Below are 18830 nucleotides of genomic sequence, written 5' to 3'. Positions count from 1 at the left end.
CTTGTCCTATTGATCTTTCTCTGGTGCGTTTGAAATGACCCTTTGTTTTAAGTTCCTGCTTGAATGGCTGTAACACAGAAGAGGCCCCTGGGGTGTGACTCACTACATCAGCCCTGAGTGGGAAATGCGGTTTTTTTTTTGTTGTTACTCAATGGGGATGGGATAGAAAAGGGTGAGACACAAGAGGAAGAGTTGGCAGGCTGACTGTAGACAGCACTGCTCCCCTCCCCAACCCTGCCCAACCCCCAGCGTCCTTCCAAAGTCCACACTGGGCAAGCAACTGATTACTTGTGTTCCCTGTTTCCTGAGTCTGAGCTCTCTCTGTTTGGAGGGCGAATGGAGTCTGCTTGAGAGGAAGGTCTCTCTGGCCCTCTGTTCCCAAAGAACTCCAGCATGGCCTCATTTCACACTTCTTGGGAGCCAGGTTTTTAAGTGACAGATTGATTGCTGTATGGGTGGTTACCAAAAAAGAATCTATTTTATTAGCTGTTTGTCTTGCAAAGTGAAATCGTTTTTTTTTTTTTAAACCTTATCAAAATGTCATTATCCCAGAGGTTAGAATGTGCCCTCCAGCTCAGTTCTGCAGGTAAAGACCTGTTGTGTCATGGTCTTGCCCAAGCTCCTAAATGGCAGGCCAGTCAGGACAGGTGAGCTTAGGCCTGGCTCCCTCAATCAATAGCTAACATACCTTTTAACTGTTGTGTTTTTTTCTTTTCTTTTCTCTTTCCTTTCCTTTTCTTTTCTTTTCTGTTTTAAACACAAAGGAAACAAAGTCTAGAGATTCATATACTGGATAGACCATGGACAGGTGATTTGTCTTTTCTGTTTGAGGAAGGAAAAGAAAATATCTCACCTACTCATTTATTTTTGTTCAGATTAAAAATTAGAAACTGCCGGGCAGTGGTGGCGCACGCCTTTAATCCCAGCACTTGGGAGGCAGAGGCAGGCGGATTTCTGAGTTCGAGGCCAGCCTGGTCTACAGAGTGAGTTCCAGGACAGCCAGGGCTATACAGAGAAACCCTGTCTCGAAAACCCAAACCAAACCAAACCAAAACAAAACAAAAGACCAGGATATGTTTTTGTAGAGCACCTTGGTGAGGTAGGAGGGGTGCCTCAGCAGGCCCTTGCTGAGATATCCCTTCCCCCAGAGATACCAGCCATACAATGGGTATACTGTAGAATAGAGTTTATTTAGAGACAGAGAAAGACAGGAGGAGGAGGAGAGAGGAGGAGGAGAGAGGAGAGGCCAGTCAGGAACACGTGGAGGGGGAAGGGGAAGGGGGGAGAGGGAGAAAGGGATCAAGGAAAGAAAAGAATCAGAAAGAGAAGGGCCAGAGAGAGCGAAGAGGGGCCAAACAGTCCCCTTTATAGCAGACCAGGCCTACCTGGTTGTTGGCAGGTAACTGTTGGGCAGAGCCTAGAAGGAATGCTAACATAGTCCACAGTCCTACTCTCTACCCTTCCTTAACTGTCTGTCACCCTTTCAAGGCCCCTTACTTCTTGTGTGCACACATGCTGGTCTGCCACGACTGAGCCTTTATCTGGCCCCTGCCATCCCTCCACATCCAAGCTTGTGATCCCCACATGATTTGGGAGGGGGTCCTTCTGCCCTTGCACCCATAGGACAACTCCTCTCCTGACACGCCCTACTTGGAGATCAGCATCATTTCTACCCCTCCTTTCTTCCCACTTGTGTGGACCAGGCTCTAGCCTGCCTCTTTCCGAGAAATATATCATGCTCTTCATGACCCCATGTCTGTATCTATGCTGTCCCTTATGTCTGGAACGCCTTCCTGGGTGGTCCACTTGGCACCTGTTAGGAACATAAGTGAAACCATTTCCTGTAACCTGAAAACCATTTTGTGTGACTTGGAAAAAATAATGTAATAAGGACTGCAAGATAGGAGGTAGCCACAAAGTAGCTTAGCTGTGAGCCAAGCCTAAGGCAGGCTTTGATATGCTAATGAACTAACCTGGAGGTGGCTTTGCTCCAGTAGTAAAAAAGGAACGCACACTGGAATAGTACAAACACCGGAACTTTGGAGATGGCCGCTAGGATTGTACCACTCTACACACGTCTATAGATGCTGATGTGCTGATACACATCAGCAAGGGACTTTGAGACTGGTTGATATGGGACTCTGGCTTTGACAACTGTTTCCAGCACCGATGCTGAGTTCACACGTGCTTGCCCGTGAGCACTAGCTGCTGGCTGACACTCTCCACAGCAACCACGCCATCCCCCCCAGCCTGAAGGAGTTCATGGCAGATGCAGGTAGAGCTTGCAAGCTCCCCAAGCATTTTCACTGCAGAAGATTCCCGAGTGGAACCCTGCCGCAGTTTCTGGCCTACCAACCTGTCCCCAGTCAGTGGATACCTGTTTGCATGAGATTACCGTAACCTGTCTAATAGCATGGGATTGTAAGGAGTGTTTGTGAATAAACCAAGCATATTTGAGAGGCGAGTATCATGTGGCATCCTAATTACTGAATGCTTCAGAGCTCCCAGCAGTGCTCCCCGCAGCAGCACCCATCCTCCAAAGCTTAAGTTTGAAGCTCCAACCCCTCCTCAGACTTGCATCTTCAAACTGTTTTTTTTTTCTAAAGCTTTCTTTTATGTGTATGAATGTTTGCCTAGAGTATGTCTGTACACCGCATGTGTGCCTGCTGCCCACAGAGTCCAGAAAAGGTGTTGGATCCCTTGGAGCTGGAGTTACAGATGGTTGTGAGCTGCCATGTGGAACCTGAGAACTGGACCTTTGGGTCCTCTGCAAGAGCAGCAAGTGCTTTTAACCACTGAGCCATCTCTCTAGCTTTTAACTGGAGACAAGAGCATGAGAACCAAGCCCTGCAGGGCTCAGTTCCTGAGAAAGACTTGGGGAACCTTAGTGGAAGAAATAAAATGATTTCTAGCCAGGCAGGCATGTCAGTCACCAGAGGTTCAATTCTCTCTGTACATACCAGCAGCACAGTGGGAGCCATGAGCAACTGCTCTTGACTCTTTGAACTAATGCATCAATTAGGGTGCTTGTCAGCAAGAAAGACTTCCAAAAGTGAAGCCTTGCAGGCTAGAGGTCTGGTGTGAAGTCACGTGGGTGGTGCTGGCACTGGCAGCCTGCTGGCGTCCTCTCCCACCCTCATTAAGAATACTTTGGAGGAGCGTATCATGCACCTGGCATTGCCCTAAGAACATTGCATGTGTATTTTCTTGCTTCAGAACCTGGAGTGGCTGGGGACTTTTGTCTCTGTCCTCAGAGAAGAAAACTGAAGAGTCAGAGTTGAGTAGAGACCCACGTAGCTTGCCCAGAGTCACATAGCTATCTGTGATTAGCACAACCTAGACTTCACGGGTAAAACTTTTCTGAGGCCCTATCCTGATGACTTGGAATGGTAAACAGATACAGAGCGATCACAGGAAAGGGAGAAACGTCCCAGAGCAGTGGGAAGGCTTGTTGGAAGCTACCTTCCCTTCCTTCTTGCCACTTTGGGCTGTCTGAGAGGGATTTGAGGTGGATGCTGCTGTCATTTGTTCTTAGCGGTTGAGTGTGTGAGAATAGGTTTGTCTGCTGTTTTAGGTGTCTGACCCAAAAAGCTGGAGGAGGGGGTACCTCAGAATGTATAAATCAGGTAGAGCTGTTGCTGTAGACAATGGGATAGGAGGGGATATCCTGGTTAAGCCCCACATGATTTACCAGGTATGTCAGCCTTGCCTTCTGCTCCCTACCTCTGCCTGTACAAGCCAGTTTGACCTTTCCATTCCCTGCTAAACACACTGCCAGTCAAACCACTCTCACCATCTCAGCACGATCCATGCCCTATACCCACTCCCGGCTCATTCTTTGCCAGTTATCTACTTGTTCTCAGAGCCATCTGTGTCTTCCCAAGATCCCTTCCTCAGCTTGGAATTGTCACCTTGTTTAGCTAGAGCATCCTCACTTGAATTTCAGCCCAACACTCTTTTGAGCAGAGGCCCTATCCAGGCTGTGGTAGGGCTGGGCCCACACTCTTAGGTCAAATAATCCCACCCACCTACAGACAGGTTAGGGGGTAGGGACAATGACTGCAGAGAGTAATGCCTTGCCTCAAGCACACCCCTCCACAGGGAGGTGTACATCTGCTTCTGGAATGTGAGGGCCTTGTGGGAGAAAGAGATGGTGCAAGAGTTCTGTGCTCCTCAGGGTCAGAGATGTATCATTTAGACGTCTGCTAAAGCCGTTGATATGGATACCTAGTCTCAGGTCCAGCAGGTAGGAAAAAAAGGGGATAGGGAGTGTTCAAGGACAGGACCTTGGGGATCATCCATTTTTTGGTTTAGTATGAAAGGAAGAGCCAAAAAGGGCACTAGGGCCGGGCGTGGTGGCGCACACCTTTAATCCCAGCACTTGGGAGGCAGAGGCAGGCGGATTTCTGAGTTCGAGGCCAGCCTGGTCTACAAAGTGAGTACCAGGACAGCCAGGGCTACACAGAGAAACCCTGTCTCAAAAAAACAAAAAAAGAAAGAAAAGAAAAGAAAAGAAAAGAAAAGAAAAGAAAAGAAAAGAAAAGAAAAGAAAAGAAGAGGGCACTGGGAGACAGGGACCATCTCAGGGTAGGTGGCTAGAATGTAGCACTGTTCTTATTTAGTTCTCATTTTTTTTTTTCTTTTCTACTTAGAATAGCTGAAAAGGAGGGCCCTGCGTGGCAGTCCTTGGGATGAGAGAACCATGTGTCAAAGCTGTGGCTGAATCCCTTACTCTATTTTTGCCTCTCCACACTACCTCTTTGAGCCTGGAGGAGGTGGGGAGCCTGGCCTGAGGTGGCCTGGGCTGGCATTTCTGAGGCAGTTGTGGCTAGCCTTGGCCTCCTTCTCCAGAAACCACCCAAACACTGGGATCTTCACTTCTCTTGACCAGAAATAAATGTACCAGACCTGTGTTCCCAGGCCATCCTGTGGGAAGTGAATACAAATTTACCTCACAAATTGCTTTTGTTTCAGTTCAGAGTTGTGTTTTTGCTCATGTTAGTTACATTAAAATTGGACAGTAATTATCGTTCTTAAAATAGGAGCCTCATATTCCCAAGTTGGGAAAGAAAACTACCTAAGAATAAAAAGACATAGCCATATGTGAAATGCCATTCCATTAGCCACAGAATCTTTTATGAGTCTCGGTGGGGAGTGCCTGTCAAGTGGTATTTGTGGCCGAGCGTGCCATGGCAATGGTGTCTGTGGTTGCTTTTCATTTTGTCCCTCCCAGTCAAGGAAGCCTTTGACATCTGTGGTCAGGAACACTGGGGGTTCACCAACCTCTAATTACATTTCTTTTTTAAGATATTGGTAAACGGCCTCTCTGTTGATTCAAACGTTTGAGAAACTTGAGTCTGTAGTTGGCTCCGGACAAGGAAAGCAAACCCTGGGCCTCTTTGTGCAAACCGCTGCCTGCTTCTCTGCATTTTCAGGCTTGAATTCAAATGCCAAAGCGGGAGACGTGTCCCTCAGGTAAAGGCATTGGAGGGTCACTTCAGGATTCAAAGCAGGCCTGGCCAGCTGAAGCGTGAGGCCATGCCTCACCAGATGAAGCCGGCTGGCTTCTCCTGCTGCTTGGCTCCTCATCCAGCTTTAAAGTAAAGTGAGGATAGGAGAGGCAGAAGGGGCCACATTTAAGTCTCCTTGCCCTTCCGCCTCGTGTTCCACAGCACATCTTTGTAGCAGTCACCACTTGGCTCTGCTTGTGAATGAAGGCGCAGGGCCTACAGCTGGAACGAGTAGCACTGGTTGCTAGGCACGCCCTGCAGCACATCTGGCGACTGGGATGGGAGTGAGTAGAATTGGAGGCATTCCTTGGCCCATGGAACCAAGGAAAGGATGTATCTACCTTCTCACATGCATCTGCGTGGAAAGGCCTTTCAGCCCACTCCCTTCCCAGGTAGCACGTGTAATGTAGGGTGGGTACATACTGGTCTTTCTCCTGACTGGTCATTCTCTCTGGATGATTCAAGGCCAGTTAGCCACTTCAGGGAGGGGCTCCTTGTTACAAATACAGGAGCACACTAGTGACATCAGGATGAACCTGAAGCCCTGTATCATCTCAGGGATAATGCCAAATTAGCCTGTGCCTCTTCCTTCTACCCTAGTCTCCTGCTCATTGGGCATTGGTGTGAAGTTCACCGACCTCCTCATCAACACCACGGCAGGGCAGCTACTATCATTTTGTAGATGGAGAACCTGAAAGGCCAGAGGGATCAAATATGGTGTTCACGATCATAATGGAAGAACTGGGATTTGAATCTGAATCCATCTGACTCTTAAGCCAGACTCTCCTAGGTCTACATCCCGCTTCTGATAGTCTCTAAAAGGAGCCACCCTTACAGTACGGATCAACGGTGACAGAATCCTGGGTAAGGAGCAGCTCTGTTGGGGTGTCCCTTTTGGTTAAAGGCCCTTGTCAGCGTGACTGACTTGGGCTGTAATTTTAAAAGATGATTATGCATGAGCTTGATGACCATGAGGCCTTTCTGCTACATCCCAGGAAATGGACCTAACCTCGTTACAGGGTAAATCAGATAGAATGGGCTCCTAATTCAATACGGTGACTCTAAGTAGCATTCATCAAGGTACAGAAGCCGTTCTGTGGCTAGGCAGCTGTGGAGGAAGGATTGGATTCAGACAAGAAGACAAAGCTTGCATTTTTGACAGCTTTCTAAGACTTGAGTGGAAATGATCTTTTAGCACCATAAGCTACAGGTATATGAGTCCACAGGTTCAGAGTGCCACGTGGGAGCATCTTTTATATAACTATGTGTATATCTGCAGCCTCATCCTGTCATGGGCATATCTCACAAACCATGACAAAGGTATTTAGATGTCTGGATTTGATGTTCTGCTCAAAACTGAACCTAGACAGGCACAGTGTCTCCTGCCTATAATCTTAGTATTCAGGAGTCTGAGGCAGAAGAACCACAGTTGAATTCAAGGCAATCCTGGGCTACAACGTGAATTTCAGTCCAGCCTGGGCTCCAGAGGGAGACCTCGCAAACAACCCCTCATAAAACTGAAACAAACCAATTTCCTAGAACCTGAACCTAAACGATCAGCCGACCTATGGGGCAGGTCATTCTAGTGCCTCCTACATGCGTAAGTACAATGACTGAGCACGTGGACACAGAAACTTCTGGTCAGCTCTGAATGTGAGAGACTTCTAACTTGTCATGAGATAGGGGTGTCACGGAGGTCAAATGATGATCAGACTGTTAGATGATTGTGACTGGATCTGTTACTTTTTTAAAGGCGTGGGAGGGTATATGTGCATGTTTGGGTGCAATTGGAGGCCATAGGTTGGTGTTGGGTGTCCTTCTGTATTGCACCTTAATTTTTGAGGCAGGGTCTCTCACTGAACCCGAACCAAACGCACTGATTTGGTTAAGCTAGCTGGCCTCGAGGATCTATTGCTTCTTTCTCAGCATTGAGATTACGGATTATGCTGTCATACTTTTTAGGTGGGCTGTGGGGAGCTGAGCTCAGGTTCTCAGGTGTGTGAAGCAAGCACTTAATTGACCGAGCTACTTGTCCACCCCTATGAATCTCTTGCTTTTGCACTAGGACTGAACCTTTGTGCCTTCTTCCCTGTCTCCTACCTTCATAGTAATGCCAGGTAGATGAAGAAATGGGACCCATAACTGAGCCTTAGAAACTGTCCAGCCCTGGCTGCCATCACAGGTGGCATCTGTACCAGGATTGAAGATCAGAAAAGCAGTCCATCTCTGAGATTAGTGTGGAAGGGGAATAGGGAAGAGGAAGGGGGATAGGATTCTAGGATAGGTGTGGTAGGCAGAACAGAACAGGTTGGAGAGGCCTGTCTTAGGCCCTTGTCCAGTGACCCTCACCTCTTCTGTTTCCCATTGGTTATATTCAGTGGGCCCACTCTGTGCTGTTGACAGTACTAGCTACTGAAGAGACAGAGCTGTGATCCTTGCAACCTTCCTGTATTGCGTGGACAGTGACACAGAAACTCAGTCTTGGCTGGGGCACCCAGGTCAGTGGGTGTCAGAACTGAGACCGGAATTCTGAATTGTCATGCTTCAGATTCTGAGTACTTTCTACAGATTATCTGAGTATCACCTGTTTCTGACCAGTCCACCTGAGATGTCACAGTGGCTGGTAGAGGTGTCTACTGGGTAGGGGACTCTTAAGCTTGTAGCTGACTCATTTGCTCTGGGTGTCTGGATAGAGTGTTCTCAGAAGCCAGTGATCAGTGGTGACTTCATATCAATGTCTTTGTTGGTTAGTTCAGTTTGTACTAAACACCAGTGGCAATGTCCAACAGAGAGGCAGACACGTGGAGCTTGATTTGGGGCAATGGCATTGGTAAGTGGAATAGAAGTTGACTGGAGTATAAGATACAGCAGAGATCCCATCTTGGTACTGCCTGGAAGTTTTAGAAGCAAGGTAGCTACGCTAGATACTTTTTTTTTTTTTTAGATTATCTAGAACCATATAATTGCTCCCCCCAGTCCTTTAGCATTTCAGCAGGGCAAATCACCAAAGGGCTAGAATCTGTGCAGGTTCCAATTTATCCCTAGTCTCCTTCCTGATTGCTGTCCCAGCTGACCCACAGCAAGCCCAGGTCCACACCAGACACTTCCCTGATAATTCACAGGTGGAGCACAGAGAGAGCAACAAGGTTTCATGGACCCCTCCCCACAGCATCCCCTATTGGGACACACAGTCTTCTAGAGACCTCCCTGGAGGCCGTGACTCTCTTTCACCCCACAGGGTTGGATATTGATCTCTTCTAATCTGCCATGTTTCCCTTTCAGATTTGTTTCCTCAATTATGCATATGATTGATAAGGTCTAATCTCTCTCTCTCTCTCTCTCTCTCTCACACACACACACACACACACACACACACACACACACTCATTATGTAGCTCTAGCTGTGATGGATGTAGATCAAGTTGGCCATGGCCTTGAACTCACAGAGATTTGCCATTCTCCGACTCCTGGGTGCTGGGATCAAAGGTGTGTGCCACCACATCCAGCTGATAAGGTTCAATTTCTATAACAGGTTCCCAGTTCCATCATGCCTTTAGTGCTCTGCTTCCACTCTTGAACCCTGAATGCTAGGCATCCTACCTTTTCAGGTTTTGTTTTGTATCTCCTGTAAGATGGGGGGAGTATATATATATCCTCAGGCTACCTTTAAAGGTTTATTTATTATACATAAGTACACTTTTTGTAGCTGACTTCAGTTGCACCAGAAGAGGGCATCAGATCTCATTACAGATGGTTGTGAGTCACCACGTGGATGCTGGAATTTGAATTTAGGACTTTTGGAAGAGCAGTCGGTGCTCTTACCTGCAGAGCCATCTCGCCAGCCCCTCAGACTGCCTTTAAGTGCAAAGGGCTACTAGCCTGGAATTGGTTCTGGGGAATGTTCATTGGGCATAATCAAGGAAGAAGCTCCAGGCCAGAATCATAGTACAGCTGGAATTTTCACTTTGGAATCAGCTGGAGCAGTCCTACCAAGCAGACCCATTAGAGTGAGAGGATCCATTTACTCTGGTGATGGAAGGAGCCGGGTGTCAGTGGTTGCATTGGCAGTGATGGGTTACATGGCACGATCTGTGGTGGAACTGAGTATCTGGGGTGTCAGCTGGTCAGAGCTTTTCCTGATTGGATGTTGCATCTCAGTCAGGAGAGTAAACCCCAAGTGTAATATTGTTCCCCTGGGAAAGGGTCTGCTGAGGTAGGAGGCTTCCAGGAAGATGCTGAGAAGAAATAGAATGACTCTTGGGGACTGAGATGTGCTCTGCTGGCTTGCTGGAGAGGCAGTGTTCCTGTAATGATGAGCTAGTCTGTCTCTGGAGTTTATACAATGAGTTTGCAGATGCTGTCAGGATGCAGTACACAGAGCCCTAGGCCCCCTTCAGCCCCAACACCCTGCTTTTGTTGCATTATTCTACCCTTGAATATCCATGTAATGCCCTCTTTCCCTGCCTGGTCCACACATCTCACTCTCAGAGGCCCTGCTGTCTGGGACCTCACTTCACTGCTGGGGACCTTCCAGAGGCCTTGGAGTGACAGGCATTCTGCACATGGCCCCACTGATGATCCTTCAGCCCAACTCCCTTATTCAGGTTATTCAGGTTGCTTCTCCTGTTGTCTCCTTAGGATCCCTGGACCACCCCGTGCACCCAGGGACCCTCAGGTCACCCTCCGATCCCTTCCCTGCTTCAGTTTCCTTCCCCAACATCACCACGTAACACATCCTACATCTTTCTGTTCTTTTTCTTTTTTCACCGGAATGTAAAGCCAGGCTATTTCTGTTTTGTTTGTTGCTGGATACCTGCCTTACAGAACTTTGCCTGGCTTGAAGCAGAGGATACAAATTAATTGCTGGTCAGAACGGATTGCCCATGAAGAGCAGCAGCCTGCCCTGGTCTCGACCTCTACCTCTGTGCTCATTTGTGTATGACAACGCTGAGGAACATGCCCCAGCCCCAGAAGCAGGCTACTCTCAGGGTCTGGAGGGGCAGTTTGATGATTGCGGACCAACAGGAGTCTCTGCACTCTGGGAGGTTTCAGTCTTCCCTCTAATCACTCTTTCTGGTCTTGGGATCTGTAACTATTTTGGAAGTGGATTTGCTATGATTAAATTCTCTCTTAGTCTAATCCTTTATAGAAAACAAAAGTTATAAGGGAAGCGAATTAAGATGGGATTGCTGAGGTTTGATTGTTTGCACAATGATTTTACCCTGACTCATTTCCAAACCAGGTCCCTGAAGATCGCTCTGATGGTCCTCTTGTAACAGATGGGAGCAGCTCTCCATTGTCATGTTCCAGCACTTACTTCTTACTGGTGCCTGAGACTAGAGGAGGACTACGTACAGGAATGGGGCGTGTGTCAAGTCTGTCAGGAGAGGAGCTGTTGCAAAGCCCATGCACTGTTTTGCAGGGAACAGCCAGGCTCTGGCAAGGCTGCAGCGGAAATGGAGCCGAGAATTGTCCCTGGATTTGTTGTTCTTTTCTCCTGGAATCCTTGCAGGCTGCATCCTAGCAATTGCAAAAGTGGGTGTTCATGGGTTGGGGTACCAGGAGTTTCTGGCAGGCACCCTTTAGAAGCAAGGCTGAAAGGACACGTATGAGGTCCTTCTGTGCTAAGACTGCCTGCCATTGAAGTACTGACTCCAACCCCCTCCAGGCTACAGCCCAGCTCAGTGCTCAAGTCAGGAGCAATGCCATATCTGGGAGTATGCTGTCATAAAGGCTTCTATCCAAACCAGAAAGGAAAAGATACTGGGACCCAATTGACCCACTGCAGTGACTCAGAACACTGGGAAGGACCTCAATCTTGGAAACTCAAGAAGATGACCTGAGTTTGCTCTCTGAAACCTCAGTTGCATGGTGGTCAGACTTGCCCAATGGGAATCTGACAGAATCTGGCTTCAAACTAGTCATTTGCTAATTCCCCAGTGGGAAGTTTCTCTTCTGCTGACTGGATTGACTTTAGGACTGTTTGGCTTGTAGAATTTGTCTTCCGGGGTCTGCTAATAGAGGTCTATTCTTGGCAGAGTTTCTTTTCCAAGCAGCTGTTTTGAAGAAAGCTGACATCACCCTGGGCCCTGAGGCTTGGGACTATGTTGCAATCCTCATCTGCCTGGATTACTCAGTTCACTTGGCTCTGCTGGTCTCCTTCAGAGAGATGCACACACACACACATCTGGCTGGGAGGCCACCATGAATTCACTAAATGCAGATGAAAATGTGAATTCTTAGCATGGAATTTGTGGCCCCCAAACTCCTTTTCTCTGTCAGAAATGAAAGTTACCATGTCGTGGGTCCTGGAGAGAAGCCAGCTGAACTACAGGACAGGTCTCAGGTGCTGGCCTCTCACTGCTGTGTGTGAGACATCTAGAACAGCCTGGCGTGGAGTAGACACTGCACACAATGGCTGCAAGTTGCAGACCAGCACTGACCTGAGAAATGGCAGTTTCCTGCCCTAGCCTCTTCTCTCTGCCTATCTTCATTCATGTGACAATGCTGAAGAAAGGGTTCAGGAGCCATCAAACCCTCTCTTCAACACCGTCTCACTACCAGGTATGGGGGGTGCTGGGGACATATGTTTTTCACTCAGAGGGGCCTGGCCCCTGGAGTGACACCTTACACAGGTGGAACACATTTTTCATGCCAGTTAGTGTCAAATAGATAGCTCCCTAAGCCTCAGCCTTGTCACTGTAGGAAGCCCTTTAATACTGGACTCCTCTCCTCGCCCCCTTTTTTATTTTGTGATGTATGTGTTTGCCTGCATGTGTATCTGTGCACTATGTGTGTGTGTGCAGTGTCTACAGAAGCCAGAAGAGGGCATTAGATCCCCTAGGACTGGAGCTATTGAAAGTTGTGAGTTGCTGTGTGGGTGTTGGGAATTGAACATGGGTTCTCTAGGTGAGCAGCCAGTGTTCTTAACTGCTGACATTTCTTCAGCCCTACCTTAAAAAAAAGATTTCATTTTATATTATTAGTAGAAAATAAAGTGTTTGTCTCATGACAGTTTTACACATGCATGCAGTGTACTTCAATCGTGCTCACACCCTTTCCACACTTTCTTGTGCTCTGATCTCTTAGTATTGGCAGCTTTTGTCATGGGCTTGAACCCTCGAGGGTCTGACACTAAGAGCCTACAATTTTTCAGTTAGTTTGTTTTGTTTTGTTTTGTTTTCTTCCAGACAGGGTTTCTCTGTGTATCCCTGGCTGTCCTGGAACTTGCTCTATAGACCAGGCTGGCCTCAAACTCAGATATGGGCCTGCCTCTACCCCCCAAGTGCTGGGATTAAAGGCGTGCACCCCCACCACCAGTCAGAGCCCATGCTCTTAATGATCTTCCCATGGGGCCTGTTGGATGATTCATTTCTTATTCTATACCCAGAGACAATGAGGCATAAACTAGAATAAAAAGAGGCTATTATAATATCACTATTTGCCATTTATCTAAATTAGATAATAAATCATGAAGCTACTTGAAACAATACACATGTCAACTCCTGAACATTTAGTTATCGCCTGGTGCATTTGATGGTGTCTGCTATAATTAATACTTTCTTATAGAAAGTGTCTTGGTTTGAAATGGAAAAGCAAAGGAGAAAATCAGCTTAGCCAGCCTTCCTCATCCTCAGATGACCACCGGGAGCCCGATGGGTGGATAAACAGTGGTTCCCAGTACTGTCTGGGGCAGGGTTGTGTCTTGGGAAGGGAGGACCAGTGCCTGCAGCAGCAGCAGCAGCAGCAGGCGGCAAAGCTGAGCAATGGAGTTCCAACTAACTGCCGGCCACGTGCCAGGCTGAGCGTAACTGGGCATCTGCCACTGGCATCTACAGATGTTTGCCTTTCTCAGACATTGATGTGGTTCAGGGTTTTCACAGAGAGCCCTGTAAAAAGCTCAAGCTGGTTGGGACGCTTATTGTTCATTTTATTTGAGTTCCTTATCATGTGCAAAATGTTCCAGGCACCATTAGGAGACACAAAAGACTCTGAAAACACAGTTTCAGGGGGCGGAAGCTCACTGTAGTGTGGAGGAGAGACACGGCCATGGACATTTACAAACATTTGCTGAATACAATCAGCTGGTAGGAATGAAAGTTGCTCTCAGCAAATCCCCAAGGCACTGGGGGTAGGGTGTGGAGGCTGCAGACTTAATGCTTGCTAGGGGAATCTTCTAAAATTGGATGGGTGTTTCAGGCTGTTTCTACATTAATGTCTTTAGATTACTACCCAGACAGAAGTGGAGAGCAGAAATAGGGCAGGAGCTTGACCAGGAGAATATTAAAGGGGACTCGCATCTTGCTTGAGGCAAACATTTGAGGCCTCCATCTGGGCACGTTATAATTATTGCTTAACCATAAATGTAGCTTGGCGATGTGCATTGATTTCTCTATAGATTGCCTAAGGGCATTTAGGGAAAACCCAACATAGGCAACAAGAGCTGTCCTCATCAATTTACAAAACTCGTGTCTGAGAGAGACCACATCACAGAGGGGCAGCAAGCCTGCTGGTGCCCATAAATTAAAGTGATCTTTGGTAAAGGATAATTTACGTGATCAATAATCTCTTTTAAAAGATTACTTGGAGTTTTTAAAGAGACTTCATTTATTCTCTTCCCTTCCTCAAAGCTGGATTAGTAGAAGCGTGTAACAAGAGATGTGGCAGTGAGGGTACTAAGCTAGAAGTACTCTCTGAAGAGAAAGGAGATAGAAGTTTCTAAACAGCATGGCTTTTTTTTTTTTTTTTTTTTTTTAGAAAAGGTTTACATGGCCCCAATTGTCCTAGAACTCGATATCTAAACCAGGGTGGCATCAAACTTAAAGAGACCTAATGCCTCTTCCTTCTGAGTGCTGGGATTAAAGGCATGTGCTACCACACCAGGCCTAATGGCCATTGAAAACAACAGCAACAACAACAGCTAAAACCTGACTAGGGCCTTACGCAGCTAGGCACGTGCTCTACACTCAGCTAGAACTCCAGACCCACAATGCCAGTCTTAAGAAGTTCTAAATTTATCCTTGAGATTCATGGAATTCAAAGCAAAAAGAGAAACATAACCAATTACAAAGCTCCAGCGACTAACATGGACAATATGTGTTAGTTCAAGAATATCGGTTTATTTGTGAATTTATAAAAAATGAGGCAGCAGTAACTTGAGGGAAGTTGGAGGAAAAAATCTAAAAAGTTTTTTTTAGAAAAGACTGATTTTGAATTTTTTTTTTTTTAGTGGCAGAAAAAGCCATAATGAAGATAGACACATTTACTATCTGAGTGGACATGGGCAGCTTTAGATTAATCAGTTTATTGCCGAACGACTGAATCACTTGGGATGGTGATTGACACAAAGCCACTGACCTGGATCTCAGCATTCAAAGCATCTGGTCCACCCTAAAGTAGAGGCTGTGCAGACAGCACAGGTCTGTTTAGACACAGTGCACCTAAAGAATTCAACTATGTCTGTCTCCCAAAGCTTGAGAGCTCCAGCGAGGGAAGAAGATCACTCCTATCATGTCTTGGGTATGGGCCTGGGACTAGTCAGGACTCAATTAATATTGAATAATGACGTCTTACAAACTAGAGGCAGGAATAGTATCCACAATACAATAAACATCAGTTATACCTTAGTAGGGACCTACTGGACCTTGTCAGTAGGAGCCAGGCAGTTATGACGTGCCTAGTAAGTGAGATGTGATGTACTTGGACTACAAAAGACCTATCATGGGCTGGAGAGATGGCTCAGAGGTTAAGAGTGGTGACCATTCTTCCAGAGGTCCTGAAGTCCCAGCAACGACATGATGGCTCACAACTATCTGTAGTGGGATCTGATGCCCTCTTCTGGTGTGTCTGAAGATAGCTACAGTGTATTCATATACATTAAATAAATAATATTTTTTTAAAAAAGACCTATCATAGCTCTGTTCAGGTAGCTAAGCCCAGGCTTACAAGGGCCTTGAAAAGGCAGAGGGGAAGGAAGGCTCAGAGACAGTGCTGACTTGTTCCTAGCTGTCTCCCTGTACACTTGAAGGGTAGCACCTCACAAGCATGATAGAGGGAAAGGGAAAGATTGGAGAGGGTCAGGGAAAGAAAAGGACCAAGCTAGTGTTGATGATGACACAGGGCTTGAACCTGAGCAGGAGGAAATAATGGCGACAATAATCAAACATGAGGGGCACAAGCAGTGAGGGACCAACAGCCAGTGTGTTGAGCATTCTGTCGAGCCAGGTCCCTAAAGCAAGCAATTTTATATATATATATATATATATATATATATATATATATATATATATATATGTATATGTATATATATATATATATATGTATATGTATATATATATATATATATATATATACATATATATATATATGTATATATATATGTGTGTGTGTGTGTGTGTGTGTGTATATATATATATATATATATGTATGTATATATATATATAATTTTTTTCGAGACAGGGTTTCTCTGTATAGCTCTGGCTGTCTTGGAACTCACTTTGTAGACTAGGCTGGCCTTGAACTCAGAAATCCACCTGCCTCTGCCTCCCAAGTGCTGGGATTACAGGCATGTGCCACCAACGTCTGGCGCAAGCCTTATATTTATCATCATATTTATTCCCATAAATAAAGCTCCTGACTTGCTTTGGTGGCACCAAGAGGAAGTAGCTATGGTACTCTGGGATCCTAAGACAGTTGGGTGGCTATCAAAAGTGCTGAGGGCCCCAGTTGAAGGAACAGATACAATCACATCATTGGGACAGAGGAGAGACTGGGCTGGGATGGTTGGGAGGGCAGTGGAAAGGTATGTGATATAATGAGCTTGTAACACACTGAGTTTGAGAAGACAACAATCACCTGGAAATGTGGGCCTGGATCTGGAGAGCTGAGGCAGGATGTCAGAGAGGAATGTATTAGGAGATGCATGGCCTGTGGGGGGCTGGTGTTGCTGAAAAGATAAACTATCCAAGATGGAGCTTATGGGAGGGCCTGAAATTAGAACCAGGGAATGACAGGACAGAGACATGCTGAAAAGAATACAGGACAGGAGGCCATGGAAGCAGAGGCTCTGGGCTCGGCAGATTAGGGTGAGCCTGGCTCTTCCCTGGGAAAAGAATAAGGAGGAAAAGGCATGTAGCACAGATTAGGAGAAATGAGTGGGTGGTGAGGACTGTCAAGGCTCTTCAGTATCAGCCTGTTAGCTGAGAGTCCCCACTGTCCAATAACCAGCACCAGTCTACAGTGCCATTCCTGATCACCAAGCTATGATCCTTGAGTGGCAGGGAGGAATCCCAAAGTCAGCCAGCAGTCCTGGTGTCCCACAAATGACCCAGTCACATATCACCAAACATAGCAAAGGTCAAGATGAGGAAATCCCACCGATCTGTGAGACTAGGAAGGAGTAATCTGAAAGCATCTTCCAGCGTTAAGCTGGCTGCCACAGCACCGCTAATTCCCACAGGCTGGTTTGTAAAGAGTGGTCTCGTGCACTCTGCCTGCATGAGTTAACACGCAGCAACTATGATACAACTTTTTTCCTGTTTTCCATTAAACAAACCAAACCAAACCAAACCAAAACAAAACACAAAACAACCCGAAAATCCAAAAGAAAAGCCACAAAGCAAATGGCTCTGCAAATCTCGTGGGCAAGGTCACAGTGAGATTAGACCCCATAGTCTGTGATTCTCACATTTTTGTAGTAAGGATTCTGGTGTCAATAAGACATTATAAAATAACATTCCAGCTCAGTTGCTAAGAAGCACGGTAGCGCATGGCATATGTCTTAAAGGTTAGGTATTTGAAAAGGTGGGAATACCTTCATTAAGCACCAGCTACAGAACCATTATCTTAAACTCCTCGATTTCATAACAGTCTGGTTTCAGAGGAGGAGGTAGGGAGCTATCGGAGAGCATCTCTGCGTGTGATGCTGATGCTGCTCTTTCCCACCCCTGGCTTTCCCCAAGGCCTTTGTGAATGGATAGGAGGGAAGCTTGCTTTATTATACACTGATTTGTGTGTGTTGAAGCAGAGCCTTACTGTGCTGTCTAGGCTGGCCCTGAACTTCTGGAATTAATAAATCTTCCTGCCTCAGTCTACCATTTAGTCAGGACAGTGAGTGTGCTCTCCGGTGCCCTGCTTTGACAGCCGGTGACGCAGGCTTTGCTAGACTCATGCACCTGTGCTTGAGTGATGCTCTGAAGGACACTGGTGATGCTGTCAGTGTCCCATTAGCATACTTTGGGGACAATGCACTTGGTCTGACATCCAAGGTTTGGGCCATTTTGAGGGTCAGAGGGTCAAAAGTCCTGCTTTTTGCCTCCGTACCCAGAATGAAGCTACCCTCTTCTCCGTGGCAAGAATGAAAAATAAACAAATGGCGTACCAGAGCTCTGTTGTAAGGATTTGGTTCACCTGGAAGGTAGCTTTGGGAACCTTATCTTTCCAGAGAAATTATTTCCAGAGGACTTGGATGGTTTTCATTCTTTAATCATTCAGAAAAAAAAAAACATATCCATTTCCATTTATTCATAATAGTGGGAAACCATTGAGTTTTTTTTTTTTTCCTGTGCAAAGGTCAAACTATAAAAAGCTAAGTGGACTCGGAGAATTCTAGGCTAGTCACAGAACACGGCTGCACATTAGGAGGAATCCAAAAAAGGATTTAATCCTCCTTTGGAAGCAGCTGGTGATAATCGTCTCTGTACTTTCTCCCCATGGGTGTTAAATTCAGGTACAAGGACAGAAAGTAAGTTCTTTTCAACGAGTAGAACGTGTAGGCTCTACTGAGAGGGAGGCCTGGATCAGAAATCTTACCAGCTTCTACACACCAAGTATAAAGCCTAGGCAACTTCTTCACCTTCGAGCCTCAGTTCCCTTGTATGATAAATGGGTATATTCTTCCCAGGTGTTCTTCAGAACTCTGCTGTCCAACCTGGGACTTTCCAACTGACACTAACCTGTAGGCAGATGGGTTCTGGGTTGGCTGAAATGCTGACTAAGAAGGGCACTGGGAGAGGCCCAGGAAGACAGGAGTCCTGTTCTGGCCTCCTTCCCCACCTGGCCACCTGACTATGTTCCCAGACTCAGATAGAGCTCTGCCAGTGTGTGGACTCGGGTGACCTGTGAAGTCCCTGCCATTGGAAGATAAACAAGTAACTGTGAGATCCACATCACAGAGACATTTTAAAAGGGCACTTGGCAATTTCACAGCTTTTGGGAAGCCGAGCAAGTGGTGAGTTGGAGATAGAGTATTTTGAAAACAGTTAAGAACTTGGAGAAAAATCTTTAAGAGTGTCTTGGGGAAGATAAGAAATGGCGATATCT

General features: G+C 46.5%; 1 protein-coding gene across 2 annotated transcripts in view; it reads right to left on the bottom strand.

Annotated features, from left to right (window-relative positions):
• Positions 1 to 18830, bottom strand: part of Smpd3 (sphingomyelin phosphodiesterase 3) — an 83719-nt gene that overhangs the window by 33084 nt on the left and 31805 nt on the right. The window contains exon 1 of one of the 2 annotated variants that reach the window (XM_085843613.1): positions 689 to 752. The exons of the other annotated variant lie outside the window; for it this stretch is intronic. The gene's annotated coding sequence lies outside the window, so the exon portion shown is untranslated. Of the gene's footprint in view, positions 1 to 688; positions 753 to 18830 lie in introns of those variants that run through there. 2 annotated transcript variants of the gene reach the window in all.

Source organism: Mus caroli, unplaced genomic scaffold, assembly GCF_978045245.1.
Source record: "Mus caroli unplaced genomic scaffold, Mus_caroli_1 scaffold_10, whole genome shotgun sequence".
Taxonomy (NCBI): Eukaryota; Metazoa; Chordata; class Mammalia; order Rodentia; family Muridae; genus Mus; species Mus caroli.
Note: the sequence above shows the minus strand (reverse complement) of the source record. Positions and strands in the feature narration are given on the sequence as shown.